At 36.5% G+C, this 15,751-nt stretch overlaps 1 protein-coding gene across 4 annotated transcripts in view; it reads left to right on the top strand.

The window, feature by feature from the left end:
• The window catches only part of enox1 (ecto-NOX disulfide-thiol exchanger 1), an 83,088-nt gene that overhangs the window by 20,737 nt on the left and 46,600 nt on the right, over positions 1-15,751 (top strand). The gene's annotated exons all lie outside the window — the stretch shown is intronic.

Below are 15,751 nucleotides of genomic sequence, written 5' to 3'. Positions count from 1 at the left end.
CTACAAAACAAGCTTAGAATGGATTGGAAAAGTCCCATGAGCCCTCAAATATCTGAAAGAAAGCTAAAAAGTTTTGGAGGAGTTCAGGTGGGTAGCTGCGACAGCATGCTTAGCCTGCAAAGGAACAAGTAATAGGTTTATTCCATGCTGAAAAAAAGAAGAAAGAAAACACAACGTTTTGGCCGTGGAGCCTTCTTCAGGTGTGGAGGAGTCAATTACTTTTGTAAACAGAAAGATGAGTATATACGTATATCTATTGGTAAATTGCAGGACTGAAATATGAATTAGTGAGCAACATCACCTGATAATTCTGTTTGAGGGAGTGATAAGTCACTCTGTGGTAGTGATGTCAAGTGAAAAGCAACTCACTTTCTTATGTAATTTGCAGGTTTTTAGTGTTTTTATCTGGGAAACAAATACAGTATGTCAAAAGACAAGATTAAAGGCACTGTTTGCTAGATACCTGTGACATAAAACATGAATTAATTCACTTCTACAAGTATTTGGAAACAGGTACAGGTATCTATTTGATGTACTGTACTGCATAGAGCAAACATGATTTCTATGTAGATTTCCACTGCTCTTGAACGAGTTAACATTCTATATTTTTCTATTTTTCTGTACATAATTACAAGACCTTCTGAGAGCTTACAAGAACAGAAGATGCTTTGTACGGCTTGCTCATCACCAACCTGGTCTGGTTCCAAATACACAACAGAGACAGTGGTAGAGTTAGGACCTATATTCTGATGACGTGAATGAGTGGCAGCACTTACAGTACATGCAAATAACTTTAGTACTGAACCTTTCCCAGAAAAGCAAAAGAGAAGTTACACAGCAGTGAAAGGTATTAAACCCTTGTGATATTGAGTGTGTATATTATACTCAGAGCTTATTTTGAGCTCTCACAGCCTCCCTTGAAGTATAGGATGATAGCTTTATAATCCTCTGCATTTACCATCATTCTGTTTTTCAGAAAAAGTTCTTATATACATCCAGAATCTCACTCCATTTGTTTTATATACATGCCCTGTGGTCCTGGTATTTGTTATGCTTCTTTCCTCTGGTGACTGGGATTACATCTGCTGACCTTTAGGCGTTTCTGTGACCTGTCTCCGAGCAGGCAACCTAACGCAAGAGAAAGGCAATCAATGCAATCTGCTACCGTTAGTTGAGAAATGAAATAATCAGGACGTCATGTGGCTGACTATTACATGAATATATAACATGAAAAGGAAACTACACATGCAAAATGCGCCCAGGATTCTGACAACACAGGCAGATCCCACAATCCTCAGGAGAGGTATAATAAAAGGCAGGACTGGTGGGATCATTCTGTCACTTTGCTCTGCCTCTACTGCCTACCACGGCTCGTTACGTTTTCCAGCTGCTTTAAAATCACCAATGACAAGGAAAGCTGAAATAGTAATACGGTCTAAATTTACATCTTGATATATCAGGATACTTTAGTAAGCTACGTGTGATAAATAGGCTCCCCCCTCCCTTGCACTGAGCTCCTCTTGTTTTGATTTACGACAGCTATTAAAGCCAGAGATGGTCACTCTCAAGCCACTTAATCTTGGTGATATATTGGAAAGAGAAAGAAGAGTGAGCAAAAAAAGAAAGAGCAGAAAATGCAGACTAGGCTGAAAGTAGCTGCCAGGCTATGAAACATAATAGAAAGTCTGGGGCTGTATACTGAAATGGATGCTGATAACTTGTTTTAAAACTGTTCTTCCTCTATTTCAAAACAATGTCTGCAGTAGCATCTGATTGGATAGGAGGAAAACAGAAAGTGATGGTGATTTTGAGATTTGCCACAGCATCATTAGTCCTGAGCCAATTCACTGTTTATTGTTGCAGCTGAGGCCTCAACATGAATATTCAGCCGTCCCCTGGGTCCGCGTCTGTATTGTGAATTTTAGAATTTCGATTTTGTCCTAATAGCAAATACTATAGCTGCCGGTCATTAAAGGCCTGGGAAAGAGGAGAAAATGTTTTTCATCAAGTACACAATACGTCACCACATTTTATTGACTAGTTTTTGACAAATGAGTATAAGAATATACATATATTTTTTAAGACATTCAAGTATGCGATATCCAGTATTCCAGTTGTGTGATTGTTTGAAACATTGTATGCAGTATTGGTTTTAATTTTGCTTCAAATATATAAAGCCAAGGTTCTCAAGAGTCTCCAGTAGTTCTATATGTATTACAAAGTGTTGTAATCCTTCCATTTCAGAGTGCCTTTAAGGTGAATATGGTATTGGCAGCTTCTGGAGTTTCCACACCCATATACACAACCACAAACCCAAGCTGTAACCCTAAGCCCTTCTGCAGTCATAACTGCAGTCTACAATGTCTAACCAAAATACACAGACGGGTCAGGTAATATTTATCATTGCGTTTAAAGAGGAATATTATTACACTTGTACAGTGGTTTTACCTTTTTTCACTTCAGTTTCTCATGTTTTTAGCCTGCCTTCAAAGTGAACTTTACTATGTTGGGCCATAGGGTTTATTGTTTATTAAACATCGATTAGTGTTTAGTATTTTCTAAACATTCATTATAAACCTTTATTATGTTGTACACTGCTGTCCATGTCTAGTGTAGTAGCACAATGAAGTCATGTTCATATTGTATGATAGTGCTATTACAAATGTGAAGTTATACACCACAGTAAAGAAAACTGCAAAGACACCATGATATTTTTACCCCCAAGAACTTTAACAAAGGCAGGACCCATGGGTACTGACACAGATTATGCAGATGAATCACAAGTTTTCGTCTTAAGCACAAGTCCCTATGCAGGGAGCTTATTCTTGATTTGCTCTTTAGGAGTATCTACTGCTCTTTCCTTTGTCTTTTTCTTCTCAGTCCTAAGGAGGGCTCTCTGCCTCCTCCCATGGCAACATTGTCCTTTACCTGTAAGGAAACAATGAGTTAAGATGTGTAAGAAACGGAATAATCTAGAAAAATCAGAAGGTGATTGCAGCAGCTGTGGAAAGTTCTGGAGAGCCTTTAAACTGATGAACCGGCCAACTTCAACTAGGTATTTACTGTGCAGTTCTCATTCCTGGCGGCCAGTTCATTCTTTTGCCCATCTCTGCTCATCAGACCTAGATCAAAGGTGGGCGAAATCTGTGCTTTAGCTCACTTCAGATCAAAGGAATATTGTTGAAAATTGCCCTTTTGTATTTGTATTGTTTTTTTCCCCTTTCTGTGGATGTCTTGTGGTTGGTGATCTAATGTCTAGACCAGCTGACATCTGCTTGCGCGTTGGAATGACTCTGCTTTTGGTGTGTCATAAAACCCTGCATTTAGGCAAAGGAAAATATGAGGCCTTTTAGCTAAAACTGAGTGCAGTCTCTCTGGTAGTTTGCAATATTTAAATTGCCGTGACAGTGGGTATTTAGTCGGAAAAGCCAGTAGCGCAACACAGTTGTCACTGTACACATGAAAGCACTGTGTCATCTTAAATATTATGGGGTTTGAAATAATGAGGTCCCCAGAGTGCTTCCTTAGGACTAAAATAAATGGTTTTTGCTTTTGCACACTTCTGTGTAAAGACTGATGAGCTGTGGCAGAGAAAATACCAACATTACATGAGACGAGAGTTCGTGTTTTGAGTTGACAAGGTACTGTAAAGAATGGCTGTAATTTAAAATACACAGATGGCCTAGGAAAGTCCATGCGAGGTGAATGAATAAATGTTGCCTGTATATGAATACTGTATATCCCGTGATACTCATTCAATTTCCCATAATTTGAATCAGTTCTAAGTTTGTCTTGAATTCTTCTTTCTTCTCATTTGACAAAGCCAAGCATGTTACCTGGGAGGCAGCAAATGGAAAATGAAGCTTTGAGTGGTGCAACCAACCTTTTCACCCCAGGACTAGTATTTCATATCACAGCAGGGAATGAAAAGCTGTTTGTGTTTGTGTGGAAAAAGCAGGAGTTAACTTCCTTTTAATTTGCATGGCTATTTTTCTGCTGGCATTGAATAAAATGAAATTTTGGTTTCAAATTCATCTTAAGATTGGTCTTAATCTCAAAACTGAACTGCAATTCACAATTAACAGAAAAGGGAGAAAACCGTTAGAAAAGAGAAAGCCATTCCCCTAGCTTTAGAATAAAAAAAAACAAATCCAAGAATGGCTATAAAAATACATGGATCTTTTTTTGTTCACAAATCTGTTACTCTCTCTGCAAAATGATACAACCAATTGTCCAGACCTAGTCCTGGATCACTTTGTCTGCTAGATATCACTTCAACCAATCCCTTAACTGCTCAGTTTCATTAATTGCTGGTGTAATTGGGCCAGTCTAGCAGCTCTTCCCAGTTGTTAAGGTGTGGCTGGACTGTTTATCGCTGCACTGAACTCAGTTTATGTTTTTTCTCTGACTCTGCTGGAATATTGATGCACTGTTCTAATCTCACGTGGCATCATAAACACTTTACAGTAAAGACTGTCTAGATGACGGATCCACCACTTATCAGTTCAAATAAATTCTTTGCAGAGAGATAACATAAATTGCTTTTGACTTAAAAATAAATATCCCAGGAAATATCAAGCAATTTTCACAGAAAACATGTTACTGTTTAGCCTAGTCAAGTTTATATCTCTTCTGAGCTGCTTTCTGATGAGCAGAGAGAACACAAGTATAGCCTATGATACAGTATACATAACATATATAATAGAGTTTGCAGAGTGCCAAAGCAATAATATAACAATATCTAAACATGAAGTCCCGCAGTTCGGCTTTTGGAAAAGCCCAGATATTGTTTGGCATTATGGATTGTTAGAAGATTCTACCTTTGAACCTGTAAATATCCAATTAAGTGTGTTTCATTTCCTTCCATTGAAGTTTCTGTTAAACTGGATAATGTCACAAGAACAGAAAGTCCTGTTTCTAAAAACAGGGAAAGGAGAAACACTTGGCACTATTTTGCCATAGTTAAGCAACCACTCATTTTACTGCTCTCTCCCCAGATCAGCTCTTGTACAGTATACATACTGTATATAATTTGTCCTGTAGCATGATAAAGTTTTTTAATGACAATATCTGTTATATATAATTGTTTAAAGACCTGTAGGTATACATACTGTACACAGCTGACTCCAGTAACTGAAAATTCTTAATTTTAAAATTATTCTGTCCTTAATTTTTTGGGCGTTTTTTCACTTTTAGTATATGAAATATATATATATATCCTCAAAAAAGCTGAAACTTTTCTGGAACAATTCTTAGGACATTTCCCAATGCTTTTTTATTTCAAAGAGAAAGACATAAAGACATTAATAAATCACGACTTCCCTAGGAGGAAGGTCAAACCTTAGCATCCTTAAAGAAAAATAAATAAATGATGAACTCTGGTTGGCTTTGAGGAGCTGCAGAGATTGCAAGAGCTCAATGAACTGCTAGCGTGGCATTCTTGCAGAATGTTTCATCACTGGTTATCAAGAGGGTTATCAATTCCAGTCATGGAGGAGGAAATAAAGAAAGCAAACAAAAAAAGTAGAAATCATTTTTAAAAGCCACAGCATGACTAATACGTGGGTCATTTCAATTTCATCTTTTTCGTAGAGTGTAAAGATTAACACTAAAAACAATGACAGGAAAAAACAAAAACAAATGCTAACAAAGACTAACAAACTTCTGTCAGGTATCACATTAAATTTCTATTGGCTATCTTATCATTTGATTTGTTTAGGGTTAGGGTTTTTAGTCTGTTTTTCTAAATCAAGTCACAAATACAAAACAGTTTTTGCAAAAGTTTTTGCAAAGAACGTACCTTCATGTCTATTTTCCATGGTGAATTTACCATAGCTTTTGTGCATGCCTGCTGGTATTAGTTTTTTTCTCAGTGTTTTTTCATTGTTAAATTAAATTATTTAAGAATTGGAAGTCATCACTTGGCTCTTGCTCTTATTTAAAAACCTGAATACATTAAAATTCCAGTTAATCTCTTCCAGAGTGCCGGCACTTTTTTTTTTATGCTGGCTATGATCACAGTTGGGCAAGTCAGGCAGTATAATGGCTATAGAACAGCTTGCTTTATTCAGATTATATTAATACTCAGCAAATTTTGCAAAAATATTTAATTATTAATTTTGTTATTAATTCCCCATCATTCTGCAGCTTTATTTGAAGAGAGGACTTAAAATATCCTGAGGTACATGTATTTAATTGATTTAGTATACTGTACATAACAGTTAAAAATTTACAAATTGCCTCCAAGTCTAAACCCTGTATTAGGTAAAGTCAAATACATTTCTGGCATGTACAGTAATAGTTGTCATTATAAAAATGTGAACAAATGTTTTCTCTGTATTTCTATTAGGAAGAGTAAAATTTCAAAGGATTGAAAAAAAAAACCTTTACTCAGTTTTCCCTCTTCTCTCCCTAGTGATTTTCATTTTAATTGGCTGTATATCAGATGAAGGGTGACAGTTCAGCCTTATAATAAGCTTCTACATGCTACAGTAGTTCTATTAAAGGAAGTCTTCTTTCGAACAAAGTATATGGGAAACTGCTTGCCTTGCTGACACTTTGTGCTGCTTCCAAGAAACGGTTAACCCTCTCGATGCTTAATTTGTTGCAAATTGAAAACTGATTATTTAACAATTTAGAAGTGCAATTAATCTTTATAGTAGCTGAAGCCCATTGGACGTCTTGCATTCATCTTGAAGGATGGCTGTTTTTTAGTTTTCAGTAGTTCTATGTGGGACATCTTTGTTCAGGTACAACATTTTTTCATTCGAGGTTAGTACTTTAATTAGAAAGGGATATTGTTTTATTTTATTTTGCGATCTGTAAATGGTAAACTGTTACATGAATTTGAGTGGGATACTTAATTTCTATTGCTACTACTGCAACAACTGCTAATACTACTAATAGTAATAGTAATAAATGTCATTGAGGGCGGCACTGTGGTGCCTCTCAGCACTGGGGCCCTGGGTTCAGTTCCAGACTTAGGGCACTATCTTTGGGGTGCTATTGTCTCGCCGTGCTCATATGGGTTTTCTCTAGTGATCTCCTCTCAGAGTTCAAAGACGTACTGATAGGTTTAAAGGCTTCTGGGAGTGTACGCGTGTCTCTGTCTGCATGTCTGCCCTGCAATGGACTGGTGTCCTGTCCATGGTGTATTCTGTTGTGTGCCTGGATAGGCTCCGGCTCCGCTGAACTGGAAGAAACGGTTTGAAAACGGATGGGTAAATTGTATTTATGTAGCACTATTAATCCTGAAGAGCTTTGACATTCGCTAGCTCAACAATCAATAAACTGTGCTGCTTCCAATTTCTATTGATTGAATGATGTATTTAGGGAGAAAACAGAGGATGATCAAACATGGAGCCTGATGCTCATGGACATGAAATATGTTGAGAGATAATACAATTCACACATTTAGAACATTTATAAATTAGAACTGTTTCAACTACAGAAAGCGAGAAACCAATGGGAAGCTAAAAAACCCAACACATTTCTGATTTTTATTTCCCTGAAAAAGAAGTGGATTTCTAACCCTTGCAGGCTGTGCTGTATCATGAGAAGTACTTTTCCACAGGGTTCTTTTCTAAACACCCAGCTAAATGGTTCTCCTGTGATCCTGGCAGACTCAAAATTGTCTTTACCTCTTCCTCTATTTGGCTCCCTATTGAAACCATACTGTATGTGACAGAATTAACCTTCATTTGATTTTGTTTTTTTTTCCTCTTTCAAGGAGTTTGACAAACTGGGCTGCGGAGTCAGTGGCTGGGCTTAGTCTAAACCGAGCCAAACATCTGCTTTTCTCCTCTGTGAGCAACAAAATAAGAAGCATTCTGGCTAACTGATCTGGCACAAAAAATCCTGTCTTTATTTTCCCTTCTTGAGGAGGTGCTGTGTGAAAAAATAAATTATTCCCTATATAGGTGCTTCTTAGAGTGAAATTGGATGGAGTGTGATTGAGTTGAGTGATGGTTCATCGATGATCAGCGACAAGGGAAGAAAAGGCAGGCCGTCACATATAAAATGTACAGTTCCATGGTTCTACAAACCTAATTACAATTGACATTAAAGACAAACAGAAAGGACAGTATGGGAAGAGAGAAGTGACAGCGCATCATGGACTTGAAGTAGAAATTAAACAGCTATGCAGCCCAGAAATTTATACTTAAAACTGAAAATAATTAAATGAGAAGTTAACATATGCTACTGCCACAGCCGAACGATTCTCTCAATCAAGGAGTCTTCCTGAAGAAGCATAGTTAAAATGCTGCGTTCTCGTACGTGTTGTCACAGCATTTCCATATTATATTCTTTCTTTAGCACATTATATTCTTTCTTCAGTGAAACTACTGGGTGGTATGGTGGCGGGGCAGATAGGACGCACTGCTGCCTCAGACATTTTAGGTCCGGGGTTTGGTGCTTTCTCTGTGATCATGCTGTTTTGCTGTGGTTTCCTCCTGCCTGTCAAAGCTATACTGACTTAGGCAAACTGGAATGTGTCTTGTACCTATGTGCAGACTATGTATGACTCTGAGTGGACTGTCATCCCATCCAGGGTACAGTCCCACTTTGTGCCCTGTGTTTCCAGCATAGGCTCCAAGTTGCCATGACTCTTACCAGGAATAAGCAGCTTTCTTTTAATAGATGGAGAAACTACCCTTGTGTGAAAAGAGTTTTCTTACCTTTAGCCCAGCTTAATCATAATGGATTTCATCTGGAAAAGCCATTTGTGGCTTTTATTATACGTGTTTTTTCAGTCTTTATGCTTCTATTCAGGTATGTTTTTTGGCACTCTATAAATCTTCTTTATTGCAGCCATATGCAAACTGTCTTGGATGGAAAAACTGATGCAGCTCATTTTTTGGCCAGTTTTTTTTTACTATTTGCACTGTAGAAAATACTAAAACACAATGAAATCCATTTTGTCTGCATATTAACACGCTTATTTGGTGGTTGTATACATTAGCATGATGTATATATAATAAATCATCTTAAATTATACAACTGCTATCCACTGAATCATTTATTTTGAGATTTTCCTGCACTTGTTCACTTGATTGTGCAAATTTGTGATACGTGTTATTGTGAGGTTACTGTGAATTGTAAGGTAGTGTTCACGGCCATCTTTTTGCTTTTCTTTCCTATAAAGGATAAACAAATATACAAAGACGCAAAGGACATAATTAGCCTATTATTGTCACTTATGTTCTTACAGGTCCTCCACTGAAAGGCAATTGATTGTATTTAACATCTTGGTGTGTAAAATTTGGACATTGTTTGAAAAAAAAATGGTCTCTCCAAATGTTATCTTTTCTTTTTGAAGGAGCCCTAGTGTAACTGTAAAAGCAAAACAAAATGCTGTTAGTGCAATCAAAGTTAGACAAGTCATCCCCTCAGAGAAAGTTGTCAGATCCATCCCTCTTGTTGTCTTATTCAATTTTATCGTCTCCCTTCCTCCTCTTTCAGCTCATAGTTTAATGCTCCCAGCTGACATCTTCAGTAAGTGTTGGACTCTTAAAAGACAGGGTCATTGGGCCACAACAAGCCATGGAAATCTTGTAAATAAATGCACTGCACCGAAAAGTTGTTCTCTGACCAGAAGCAGCCTAGTTTTTAAGACTAAGTTGCCCAGGGCTCAGTGTGTCTGCTGCACAGCTGTAACCCAGCAACGGTAATGTATTCTCTCATGGGGAACGCTGAGCAACAGGGAAGGAGCTGTGGAAACAGGAGAAACAGTGGCCTAGTCCCAGAGCTCCTGTGGGCTAGAAGACAGGTGCTGTCAGCAGTGAAATCAAATAACAACCCCTTAGGGTTATTTGAGACCCTGGAGGTTACTTCACACATCACCAAAAAAAAAAACCCAGATGTCTGCCGTTTGTCCTTTTTCTAGCACAAATTCATAAAATGGCACTTAAAGTTGCACATACTCTACTTGATTGCAGAGTGACGTAAGATGTACTCATCAGAACCAGTTAAACTATAACAATTTTTAAATGTGAAGTTACACAGTTTAGCTGTTGGACGTCTTGTTTCAAAACTGAAATACAATTGCATGAGACTTTTACCTCATGCATGGTCATTTGGTGCATTGGGCATTGTACAATTAAAAATAATGGTTGTGCTATGAAAACCAGGCTTGTGATACATTTAGTTTAGAGATAATTATCCTTAAACACCCCTATAAACTGGTTTCTTAAAATATTATATATATATACTGTATGTGATCATTTCATCAAACATTACAAAGTTTCGAGGAAACATTTATGTTCAGGAGCAGAGGCCTTCAAGAAGAATATTGTGTTCCAATTTCTCAGACCGATTATTAAATCTGGGTAACAAAATAAATCTATTGACGCTTCACATTACCGTGAAGTTTTTTTGCCTCGCTCTGAATCACAGAATGTGGCGATGTGCATTACAGTGAATTTAGTATATTTTGCAATTTAAATTGGAGGTTTTACAAGTTACAGTGTTTATATTACGTTTATTGTGGTTTGTAATGCATTCATCAATGCTGATTTTTTCTTTCCCCAAAATATAAAAAATAGCACTGACGTTCCCTTTTAAACACCTAACAGGTGTTCGTCCAGTCTTGAATTTGATCTAAATCTATGTATTTCAATTTCAGCTTCTATGGTGATTCTGATCCTTCTAGTTTAAGAACTAGATTGTATGCAAATTTGCAATAGTTTACTATCCCAGAATGTAGATCATTGCTATAAATCCCAAAGAGCAGTGGTACTAGTACAGATCTTTTTGGCACTCCTTTTGTTAAACAAGAGGCCATTGTTATGTCTGTGCCAGGTTTCAAAAAATCAATTTTCTTTTTCTGTGATGAAGTCATTATGTGTAACAGAAGTCAGAATTATTTGCCAGTGTTTTTATGGATGGTTCATATGTTAGCAATTCTCCGGCCTGTGGGCTGGAGATGATTTGCATAAATGATTTGTGAATATCGCTTGGTTTCTTAAGTACAATTGGTAGGATACCACTAAGACCTGGATATTTATTAATGTTGATTGCTTCTAGTATCCTAGATACGTCTGTCCCTTCTATGTTAATACTATTCAATGCACAGTATTTTCCCTCCAGCTGAGGCAAGTTGTTGACTTTTTCCTTTCTGAAAAGCGTAATTGAAACACTTATTTTGTACATCAGCCATTTCCCTTTATTCTCCCATATATATTTTACTTTATCCTTTATGGTTGTTTTGGTGTACTGAAATTACTGAAAGAACATGATATTATTTATTTTAGTCTACATTGCAATATTCCTTTTAATTGTTCTCTTGGTCTTTCTAATATCTGTTTTACCTCCTTTTTCATCTTTTCTATGTTTTGCTAAACCCTGAAGATATCCTTTTTCTGTGATGCTTGATCGGTTTAATACAAGAATTCATGTCTTTTCTAAGGAATTTTAACCTGTCTTTTATGGAACTAATTTCTCTGCTCTTAAGGCACTTTCATATACAGTAAATGAAGATGTTCCTGTGGAACATTCCACATCCATATCATCTGGACTTTCAATTGATTTGCCTACCTGTCAATTTATGTCCTCTGTGTTAAGATGTTAAAACGTTAAATTTAGTGTGCATCCATAGAAAATAAGGGAAAATCGTAATATGAACTAATTTAAAACCTTTTACGTTAAAAGAACTTTCTGCTTATAGATTTAATAAATATTTTTCAGAAATATTCAGTGCATTCATATTAGAAAGTAATTTTTTTCTGTCGAACTGTAAACAAATTGTACCTAAATTTACAGATTCTTTTTTTACAGTTGTATGTTTACTATACATGCCTGTTCTGCATCTGACAGAGCTGTTTTTTCCAGATATCGAGTGCTTTGCATTCACATTTTTTAAATATCACGGCTGAAAAGTTTGATTCTGCATCACAGCTTTTGGAGATAATCTTAGAAGTGCAGGTACATAGTATTAATTTAACCTGTATTTTCTCATTTTCTGTTTGTGTAGGAGATTAGGTTATGCCCAGTAGAACTTGTATTGCACAACTTTTGCCCTCTAAAACCGTCAGTAAACGGTGTAATGTATGCATGTTATCATGTTTTCCTGAAGTTGATTTTATTACTGCCTCTTTATACTGTACTGTACGTGTTTTTGTGACGATGAACACTGTGACCAAAGAGATTACATGTTTTCAAGATGAAAAAAACCAATCTGTGCATTTACCAACTAAGATTAGTTTACCTGCCTTCAAATCTCTTGTGTGTTTTTATGATTAATTAAAAGAAACATTAATCTTTGGCAGAGCTTTAGGCCAGCTTACTCTGGATGCAGCCCTGACTGTGTGCTGAACAGATGTGTCATAAACAAGGTTAACATTCAGTCAAGTCTGGAAATAATAATTATGTATTGATATAAGTTTTGAATCGCTAGTTACAGTCAGACCACATGGTACATGACTTGTTGCATCTGTATATGAAAAATACTTTAAGAGTCAGTATGTAAGGTCACATGGCCTAAGGACATGTCTGGATCCGAATTTGGGGTTTTATAAGAGGTTATTTGCATGTAACAGCAGAAACTGTATCGAACCTCAATTAAATGAGAAAGAGGGGTTGGTGTTTGAGGGTTTAAGAAATATAGGAATTTAAAAAAGGTTATAAACGAGAGGAAGTTTTTCAGCCTTTCTAGCCCTTACATATAGTTTGCCTTGAGTTGCGATCGAGGTCTTGAAGATTGTGATCCATGTGAATTCAAGACTTTTGTGTCTTCTGTCTTTGCACAGTAGCATAAATAACCTACAGGACTGAGGCATTGAAAACCTTGTTTTGTAAAACAAACACTTTCCTTGCAAGTCTTTCAGTAACAGAAATTTTTTGATTCAAAGATACAGCCATTTCTTGAAAGATATCAAGGTATTGGCTACATGGCTGAGTAGCTTGTTCCAGACTCCCACAAATTCAACTATGATGTACGGAACACTGGCTTTGCAACTGAATCAGTTTTATGCTTCTATCCTTCTCTTCTAGTAAAAAAGATAACAGAAAAGAAGTCATGCAACATTTTAGCAAATGACTCTTTCACATTCAGCCAAGAACAAGGAGTAGGACACTGAAGGGCAGGACAGAGAGGGAAGAGAAAGAGGTATAGCGATTGCTGCTGTATACAGATCTGTGCTTAATGTCACGGGAAACAATTGAGCACATTTGTCTTCATTAACAGTTCAGAGGAGTTTTTCTCAGACAATGCTGGGATGACAGTTTACAGGCGCTCTTATTCTACAATTACTGAACTTGAGGCTGTGAACAGAGGGTAATTAGTTTCATATCCTATGCTATCTGCAACCTAACAGTCTTGTCATCCTGCAATGGATTATGTAATGAAGACAAGTGCTTACAGTATTTATAGTGTCACAAATATTTTGTGGTTTAATCAAAATGATGAGGATTTCTGAACACAAGCATAATGTCTGCTCTTTTTTCACCAGTGAGCAATGTCAAGACCCACCTTGCACCTTGTCTCCTTCATCATATACTGTATGTATCATCCTCCTCCAATATTAATCGCTCACCACATATCACATTCCAAATTAGCAAGTAAGCTTCTTCATCACTACTTTATCCTTTATCCTTCCCTAAGTACCATCTTACCTGAAACAATAAAATCATCTCAGAACATTGTGCCATGATGTATTTCAAAATGTCTGGGATTCCAGACACTCCCAGAGGAGCAGTATTGCAGCACATCCTTAATTCTTGATATTGACAAAATCCAAACAAAATTAAAGGTGTGCAGATACAGTAGTGTTGAAATGAGAAGAGGGATCTCATGTAGTTGTGATAATCCCTGTTGTTTGTGTTAAGCAGGGACAGAAATTAAGGAATTTTCTTCATGCTCAATCCCAGTCAATTGGCTAACAGCTTAGTGTCAAAGTATTTTCTCTTCAGGTGTTTAAATTTGTAGAAACCTCTTTTAAAAGCTTGAAATGTGAAGGGATTTGAAGCATTCTATTCACTTTTGTTATCCCTCTGTAGAGGTATGTACATTAGACATTTTGTATGTTTTTTACTCTAAATCTATAAAGAGACAGTGTAATTCTGTATGATTCCAAATTTTTCTGTGTCACTTTTAAACCCCAGACAGTCAGAAAGAAGTGTTTGTGGCCCTGTTCATAATATCCTTTCCAATAAACTTTCCAATTTCCAGTATATTCAATATACTGTACTGCAGAAGTCACATAATAAATATAGTGAAGAATACAGGGTTAAGTATAAATATGATATAATTTCAATTGGAAAAATAAGTGAAACTGTATATGTTAGGATTGTGAAAAAATTGAATATTTGGCCTTTAAGTAAAGTCTTGAATTCAATTTTACTGGGTCTAATTTTACATTATTTTAAGAGGTCTTGATTTCACTGTAGGTTGCTATTATTTGTACATGCATCAGTTACATGCTTGACTGTGTCAGAGTTTCTGTTTTTTTCAGTAGGTGATCTGTTTATTCAATTAGACATAACCTGATATAGGCATACCAGACGAAGGCTCCACAGCCAAAACATTGTGTTTGTTTTCTTCTCTTTTCAGCATGGAATAAACCTTTACTTGTTCCTTTGCAGCCTACGCATGGTGACGCAGCTACCTACTTGAACAGAATCAGATATACGGTATAATTGGCACCTTCTCAAATCCAATTGAGCGTTCCCATATTTACAGACACAGCCAAAAAAAATTTACAAATTAAAGTGGAAGGAGCAAAGAAGATACAGTGTTACTTTTAATAATAATAATAATAATAATAATAATAATAATAATAATAATAATAATAATAATTGCTTACACTTATATAGCGCTTTTCTGGACACTCCACTCAAAGCGCTTTGCAGGTAATGGGGACTCCCCTCCTCCACCACCAATGTGCAGCATCCACCTGGATGATGCGACGGCAGCCATAGTGCACCAGAACGCTCACCACACATCAGTTATCAGTGGGGAGGAGAGCAGAGTAATGTAGCCAATTTTCTTCATGACTTTCCCTCTGCAATGGAAAATCTAGATATTTTGAGCACTAATTACATTTTGAAAAAACAAACGTGTTGGAAATGTATTTTAACCTACTTTCAGGTGAACTCTGGTTTTTCATTTTCATGCTACAATGGCTTTATCCAAATACAGTGATTGTCCTTTTCTTTTCAAATGTTTGCCTTTGCATTCATGTCCTGCTTTGGTAGTCCTGCCCCAGTGCACAGGAAAATTATGGGTGTTAATGGCCCTGCTTATATAATCTTTGGCTTTATCTGAGTGAATTCCAGGACTTTCTCCCATTGGCCCTCCAGATCAGACAACTATACATAGCTAATCAAATTAAACAGTACATGCTTGAGGACAAAACATTTTGAGCATTTAAAGAGCACATACTGTGTAATATACAGCAATCCCTCATTATTTGAACTTAATCCATTCCTTGAAAACTGCTTGAAAGGCAAAAACTTGTATAACAGAAAAATAATTTTAAAGTGCTTCTTGTATTATAATTTCACAATCTGGATTGGTTACAGAACTCAACCATGTTCCCTCAGACACCCAATCCTCACCTTAATACAGCACAGGATGGTTAATTATTTTTAATTATTTGGTTAACTACTGGGCAGATTGGTTAATTATTTGAGTAACAAGCTTAAAGTAATTAGCCAATGAAATAAACAATAGGTAAGAAAACATCAACTCTCCTCTCATTTACGGTACAGTACTGTAAAGCAGTTACGTCATTACAGTCGTTAGCAAATCTGT

This window comes from Lepisosteus platostomus, chromosome 2 (genome assembly GCF_059453375.1).
Source record: "Lepisosteus platostomus isolate fLepPlt1 chromosome 2, fLepPlt1.hap1, whole genome shotgun sequence".
Taxonomy (NCBI): Eukaryota; Metazoa; Chordata; class Actinopteri; order Semionotiformes; family Lepisosteidae; genus Lepisosteus; species Lepisosteus platostomus.
The sequence above is the reverse complement of the archived record's forward strand: the minus strand, read 5'-3'. Positions and strand labels throughout refer to the sequence as shown.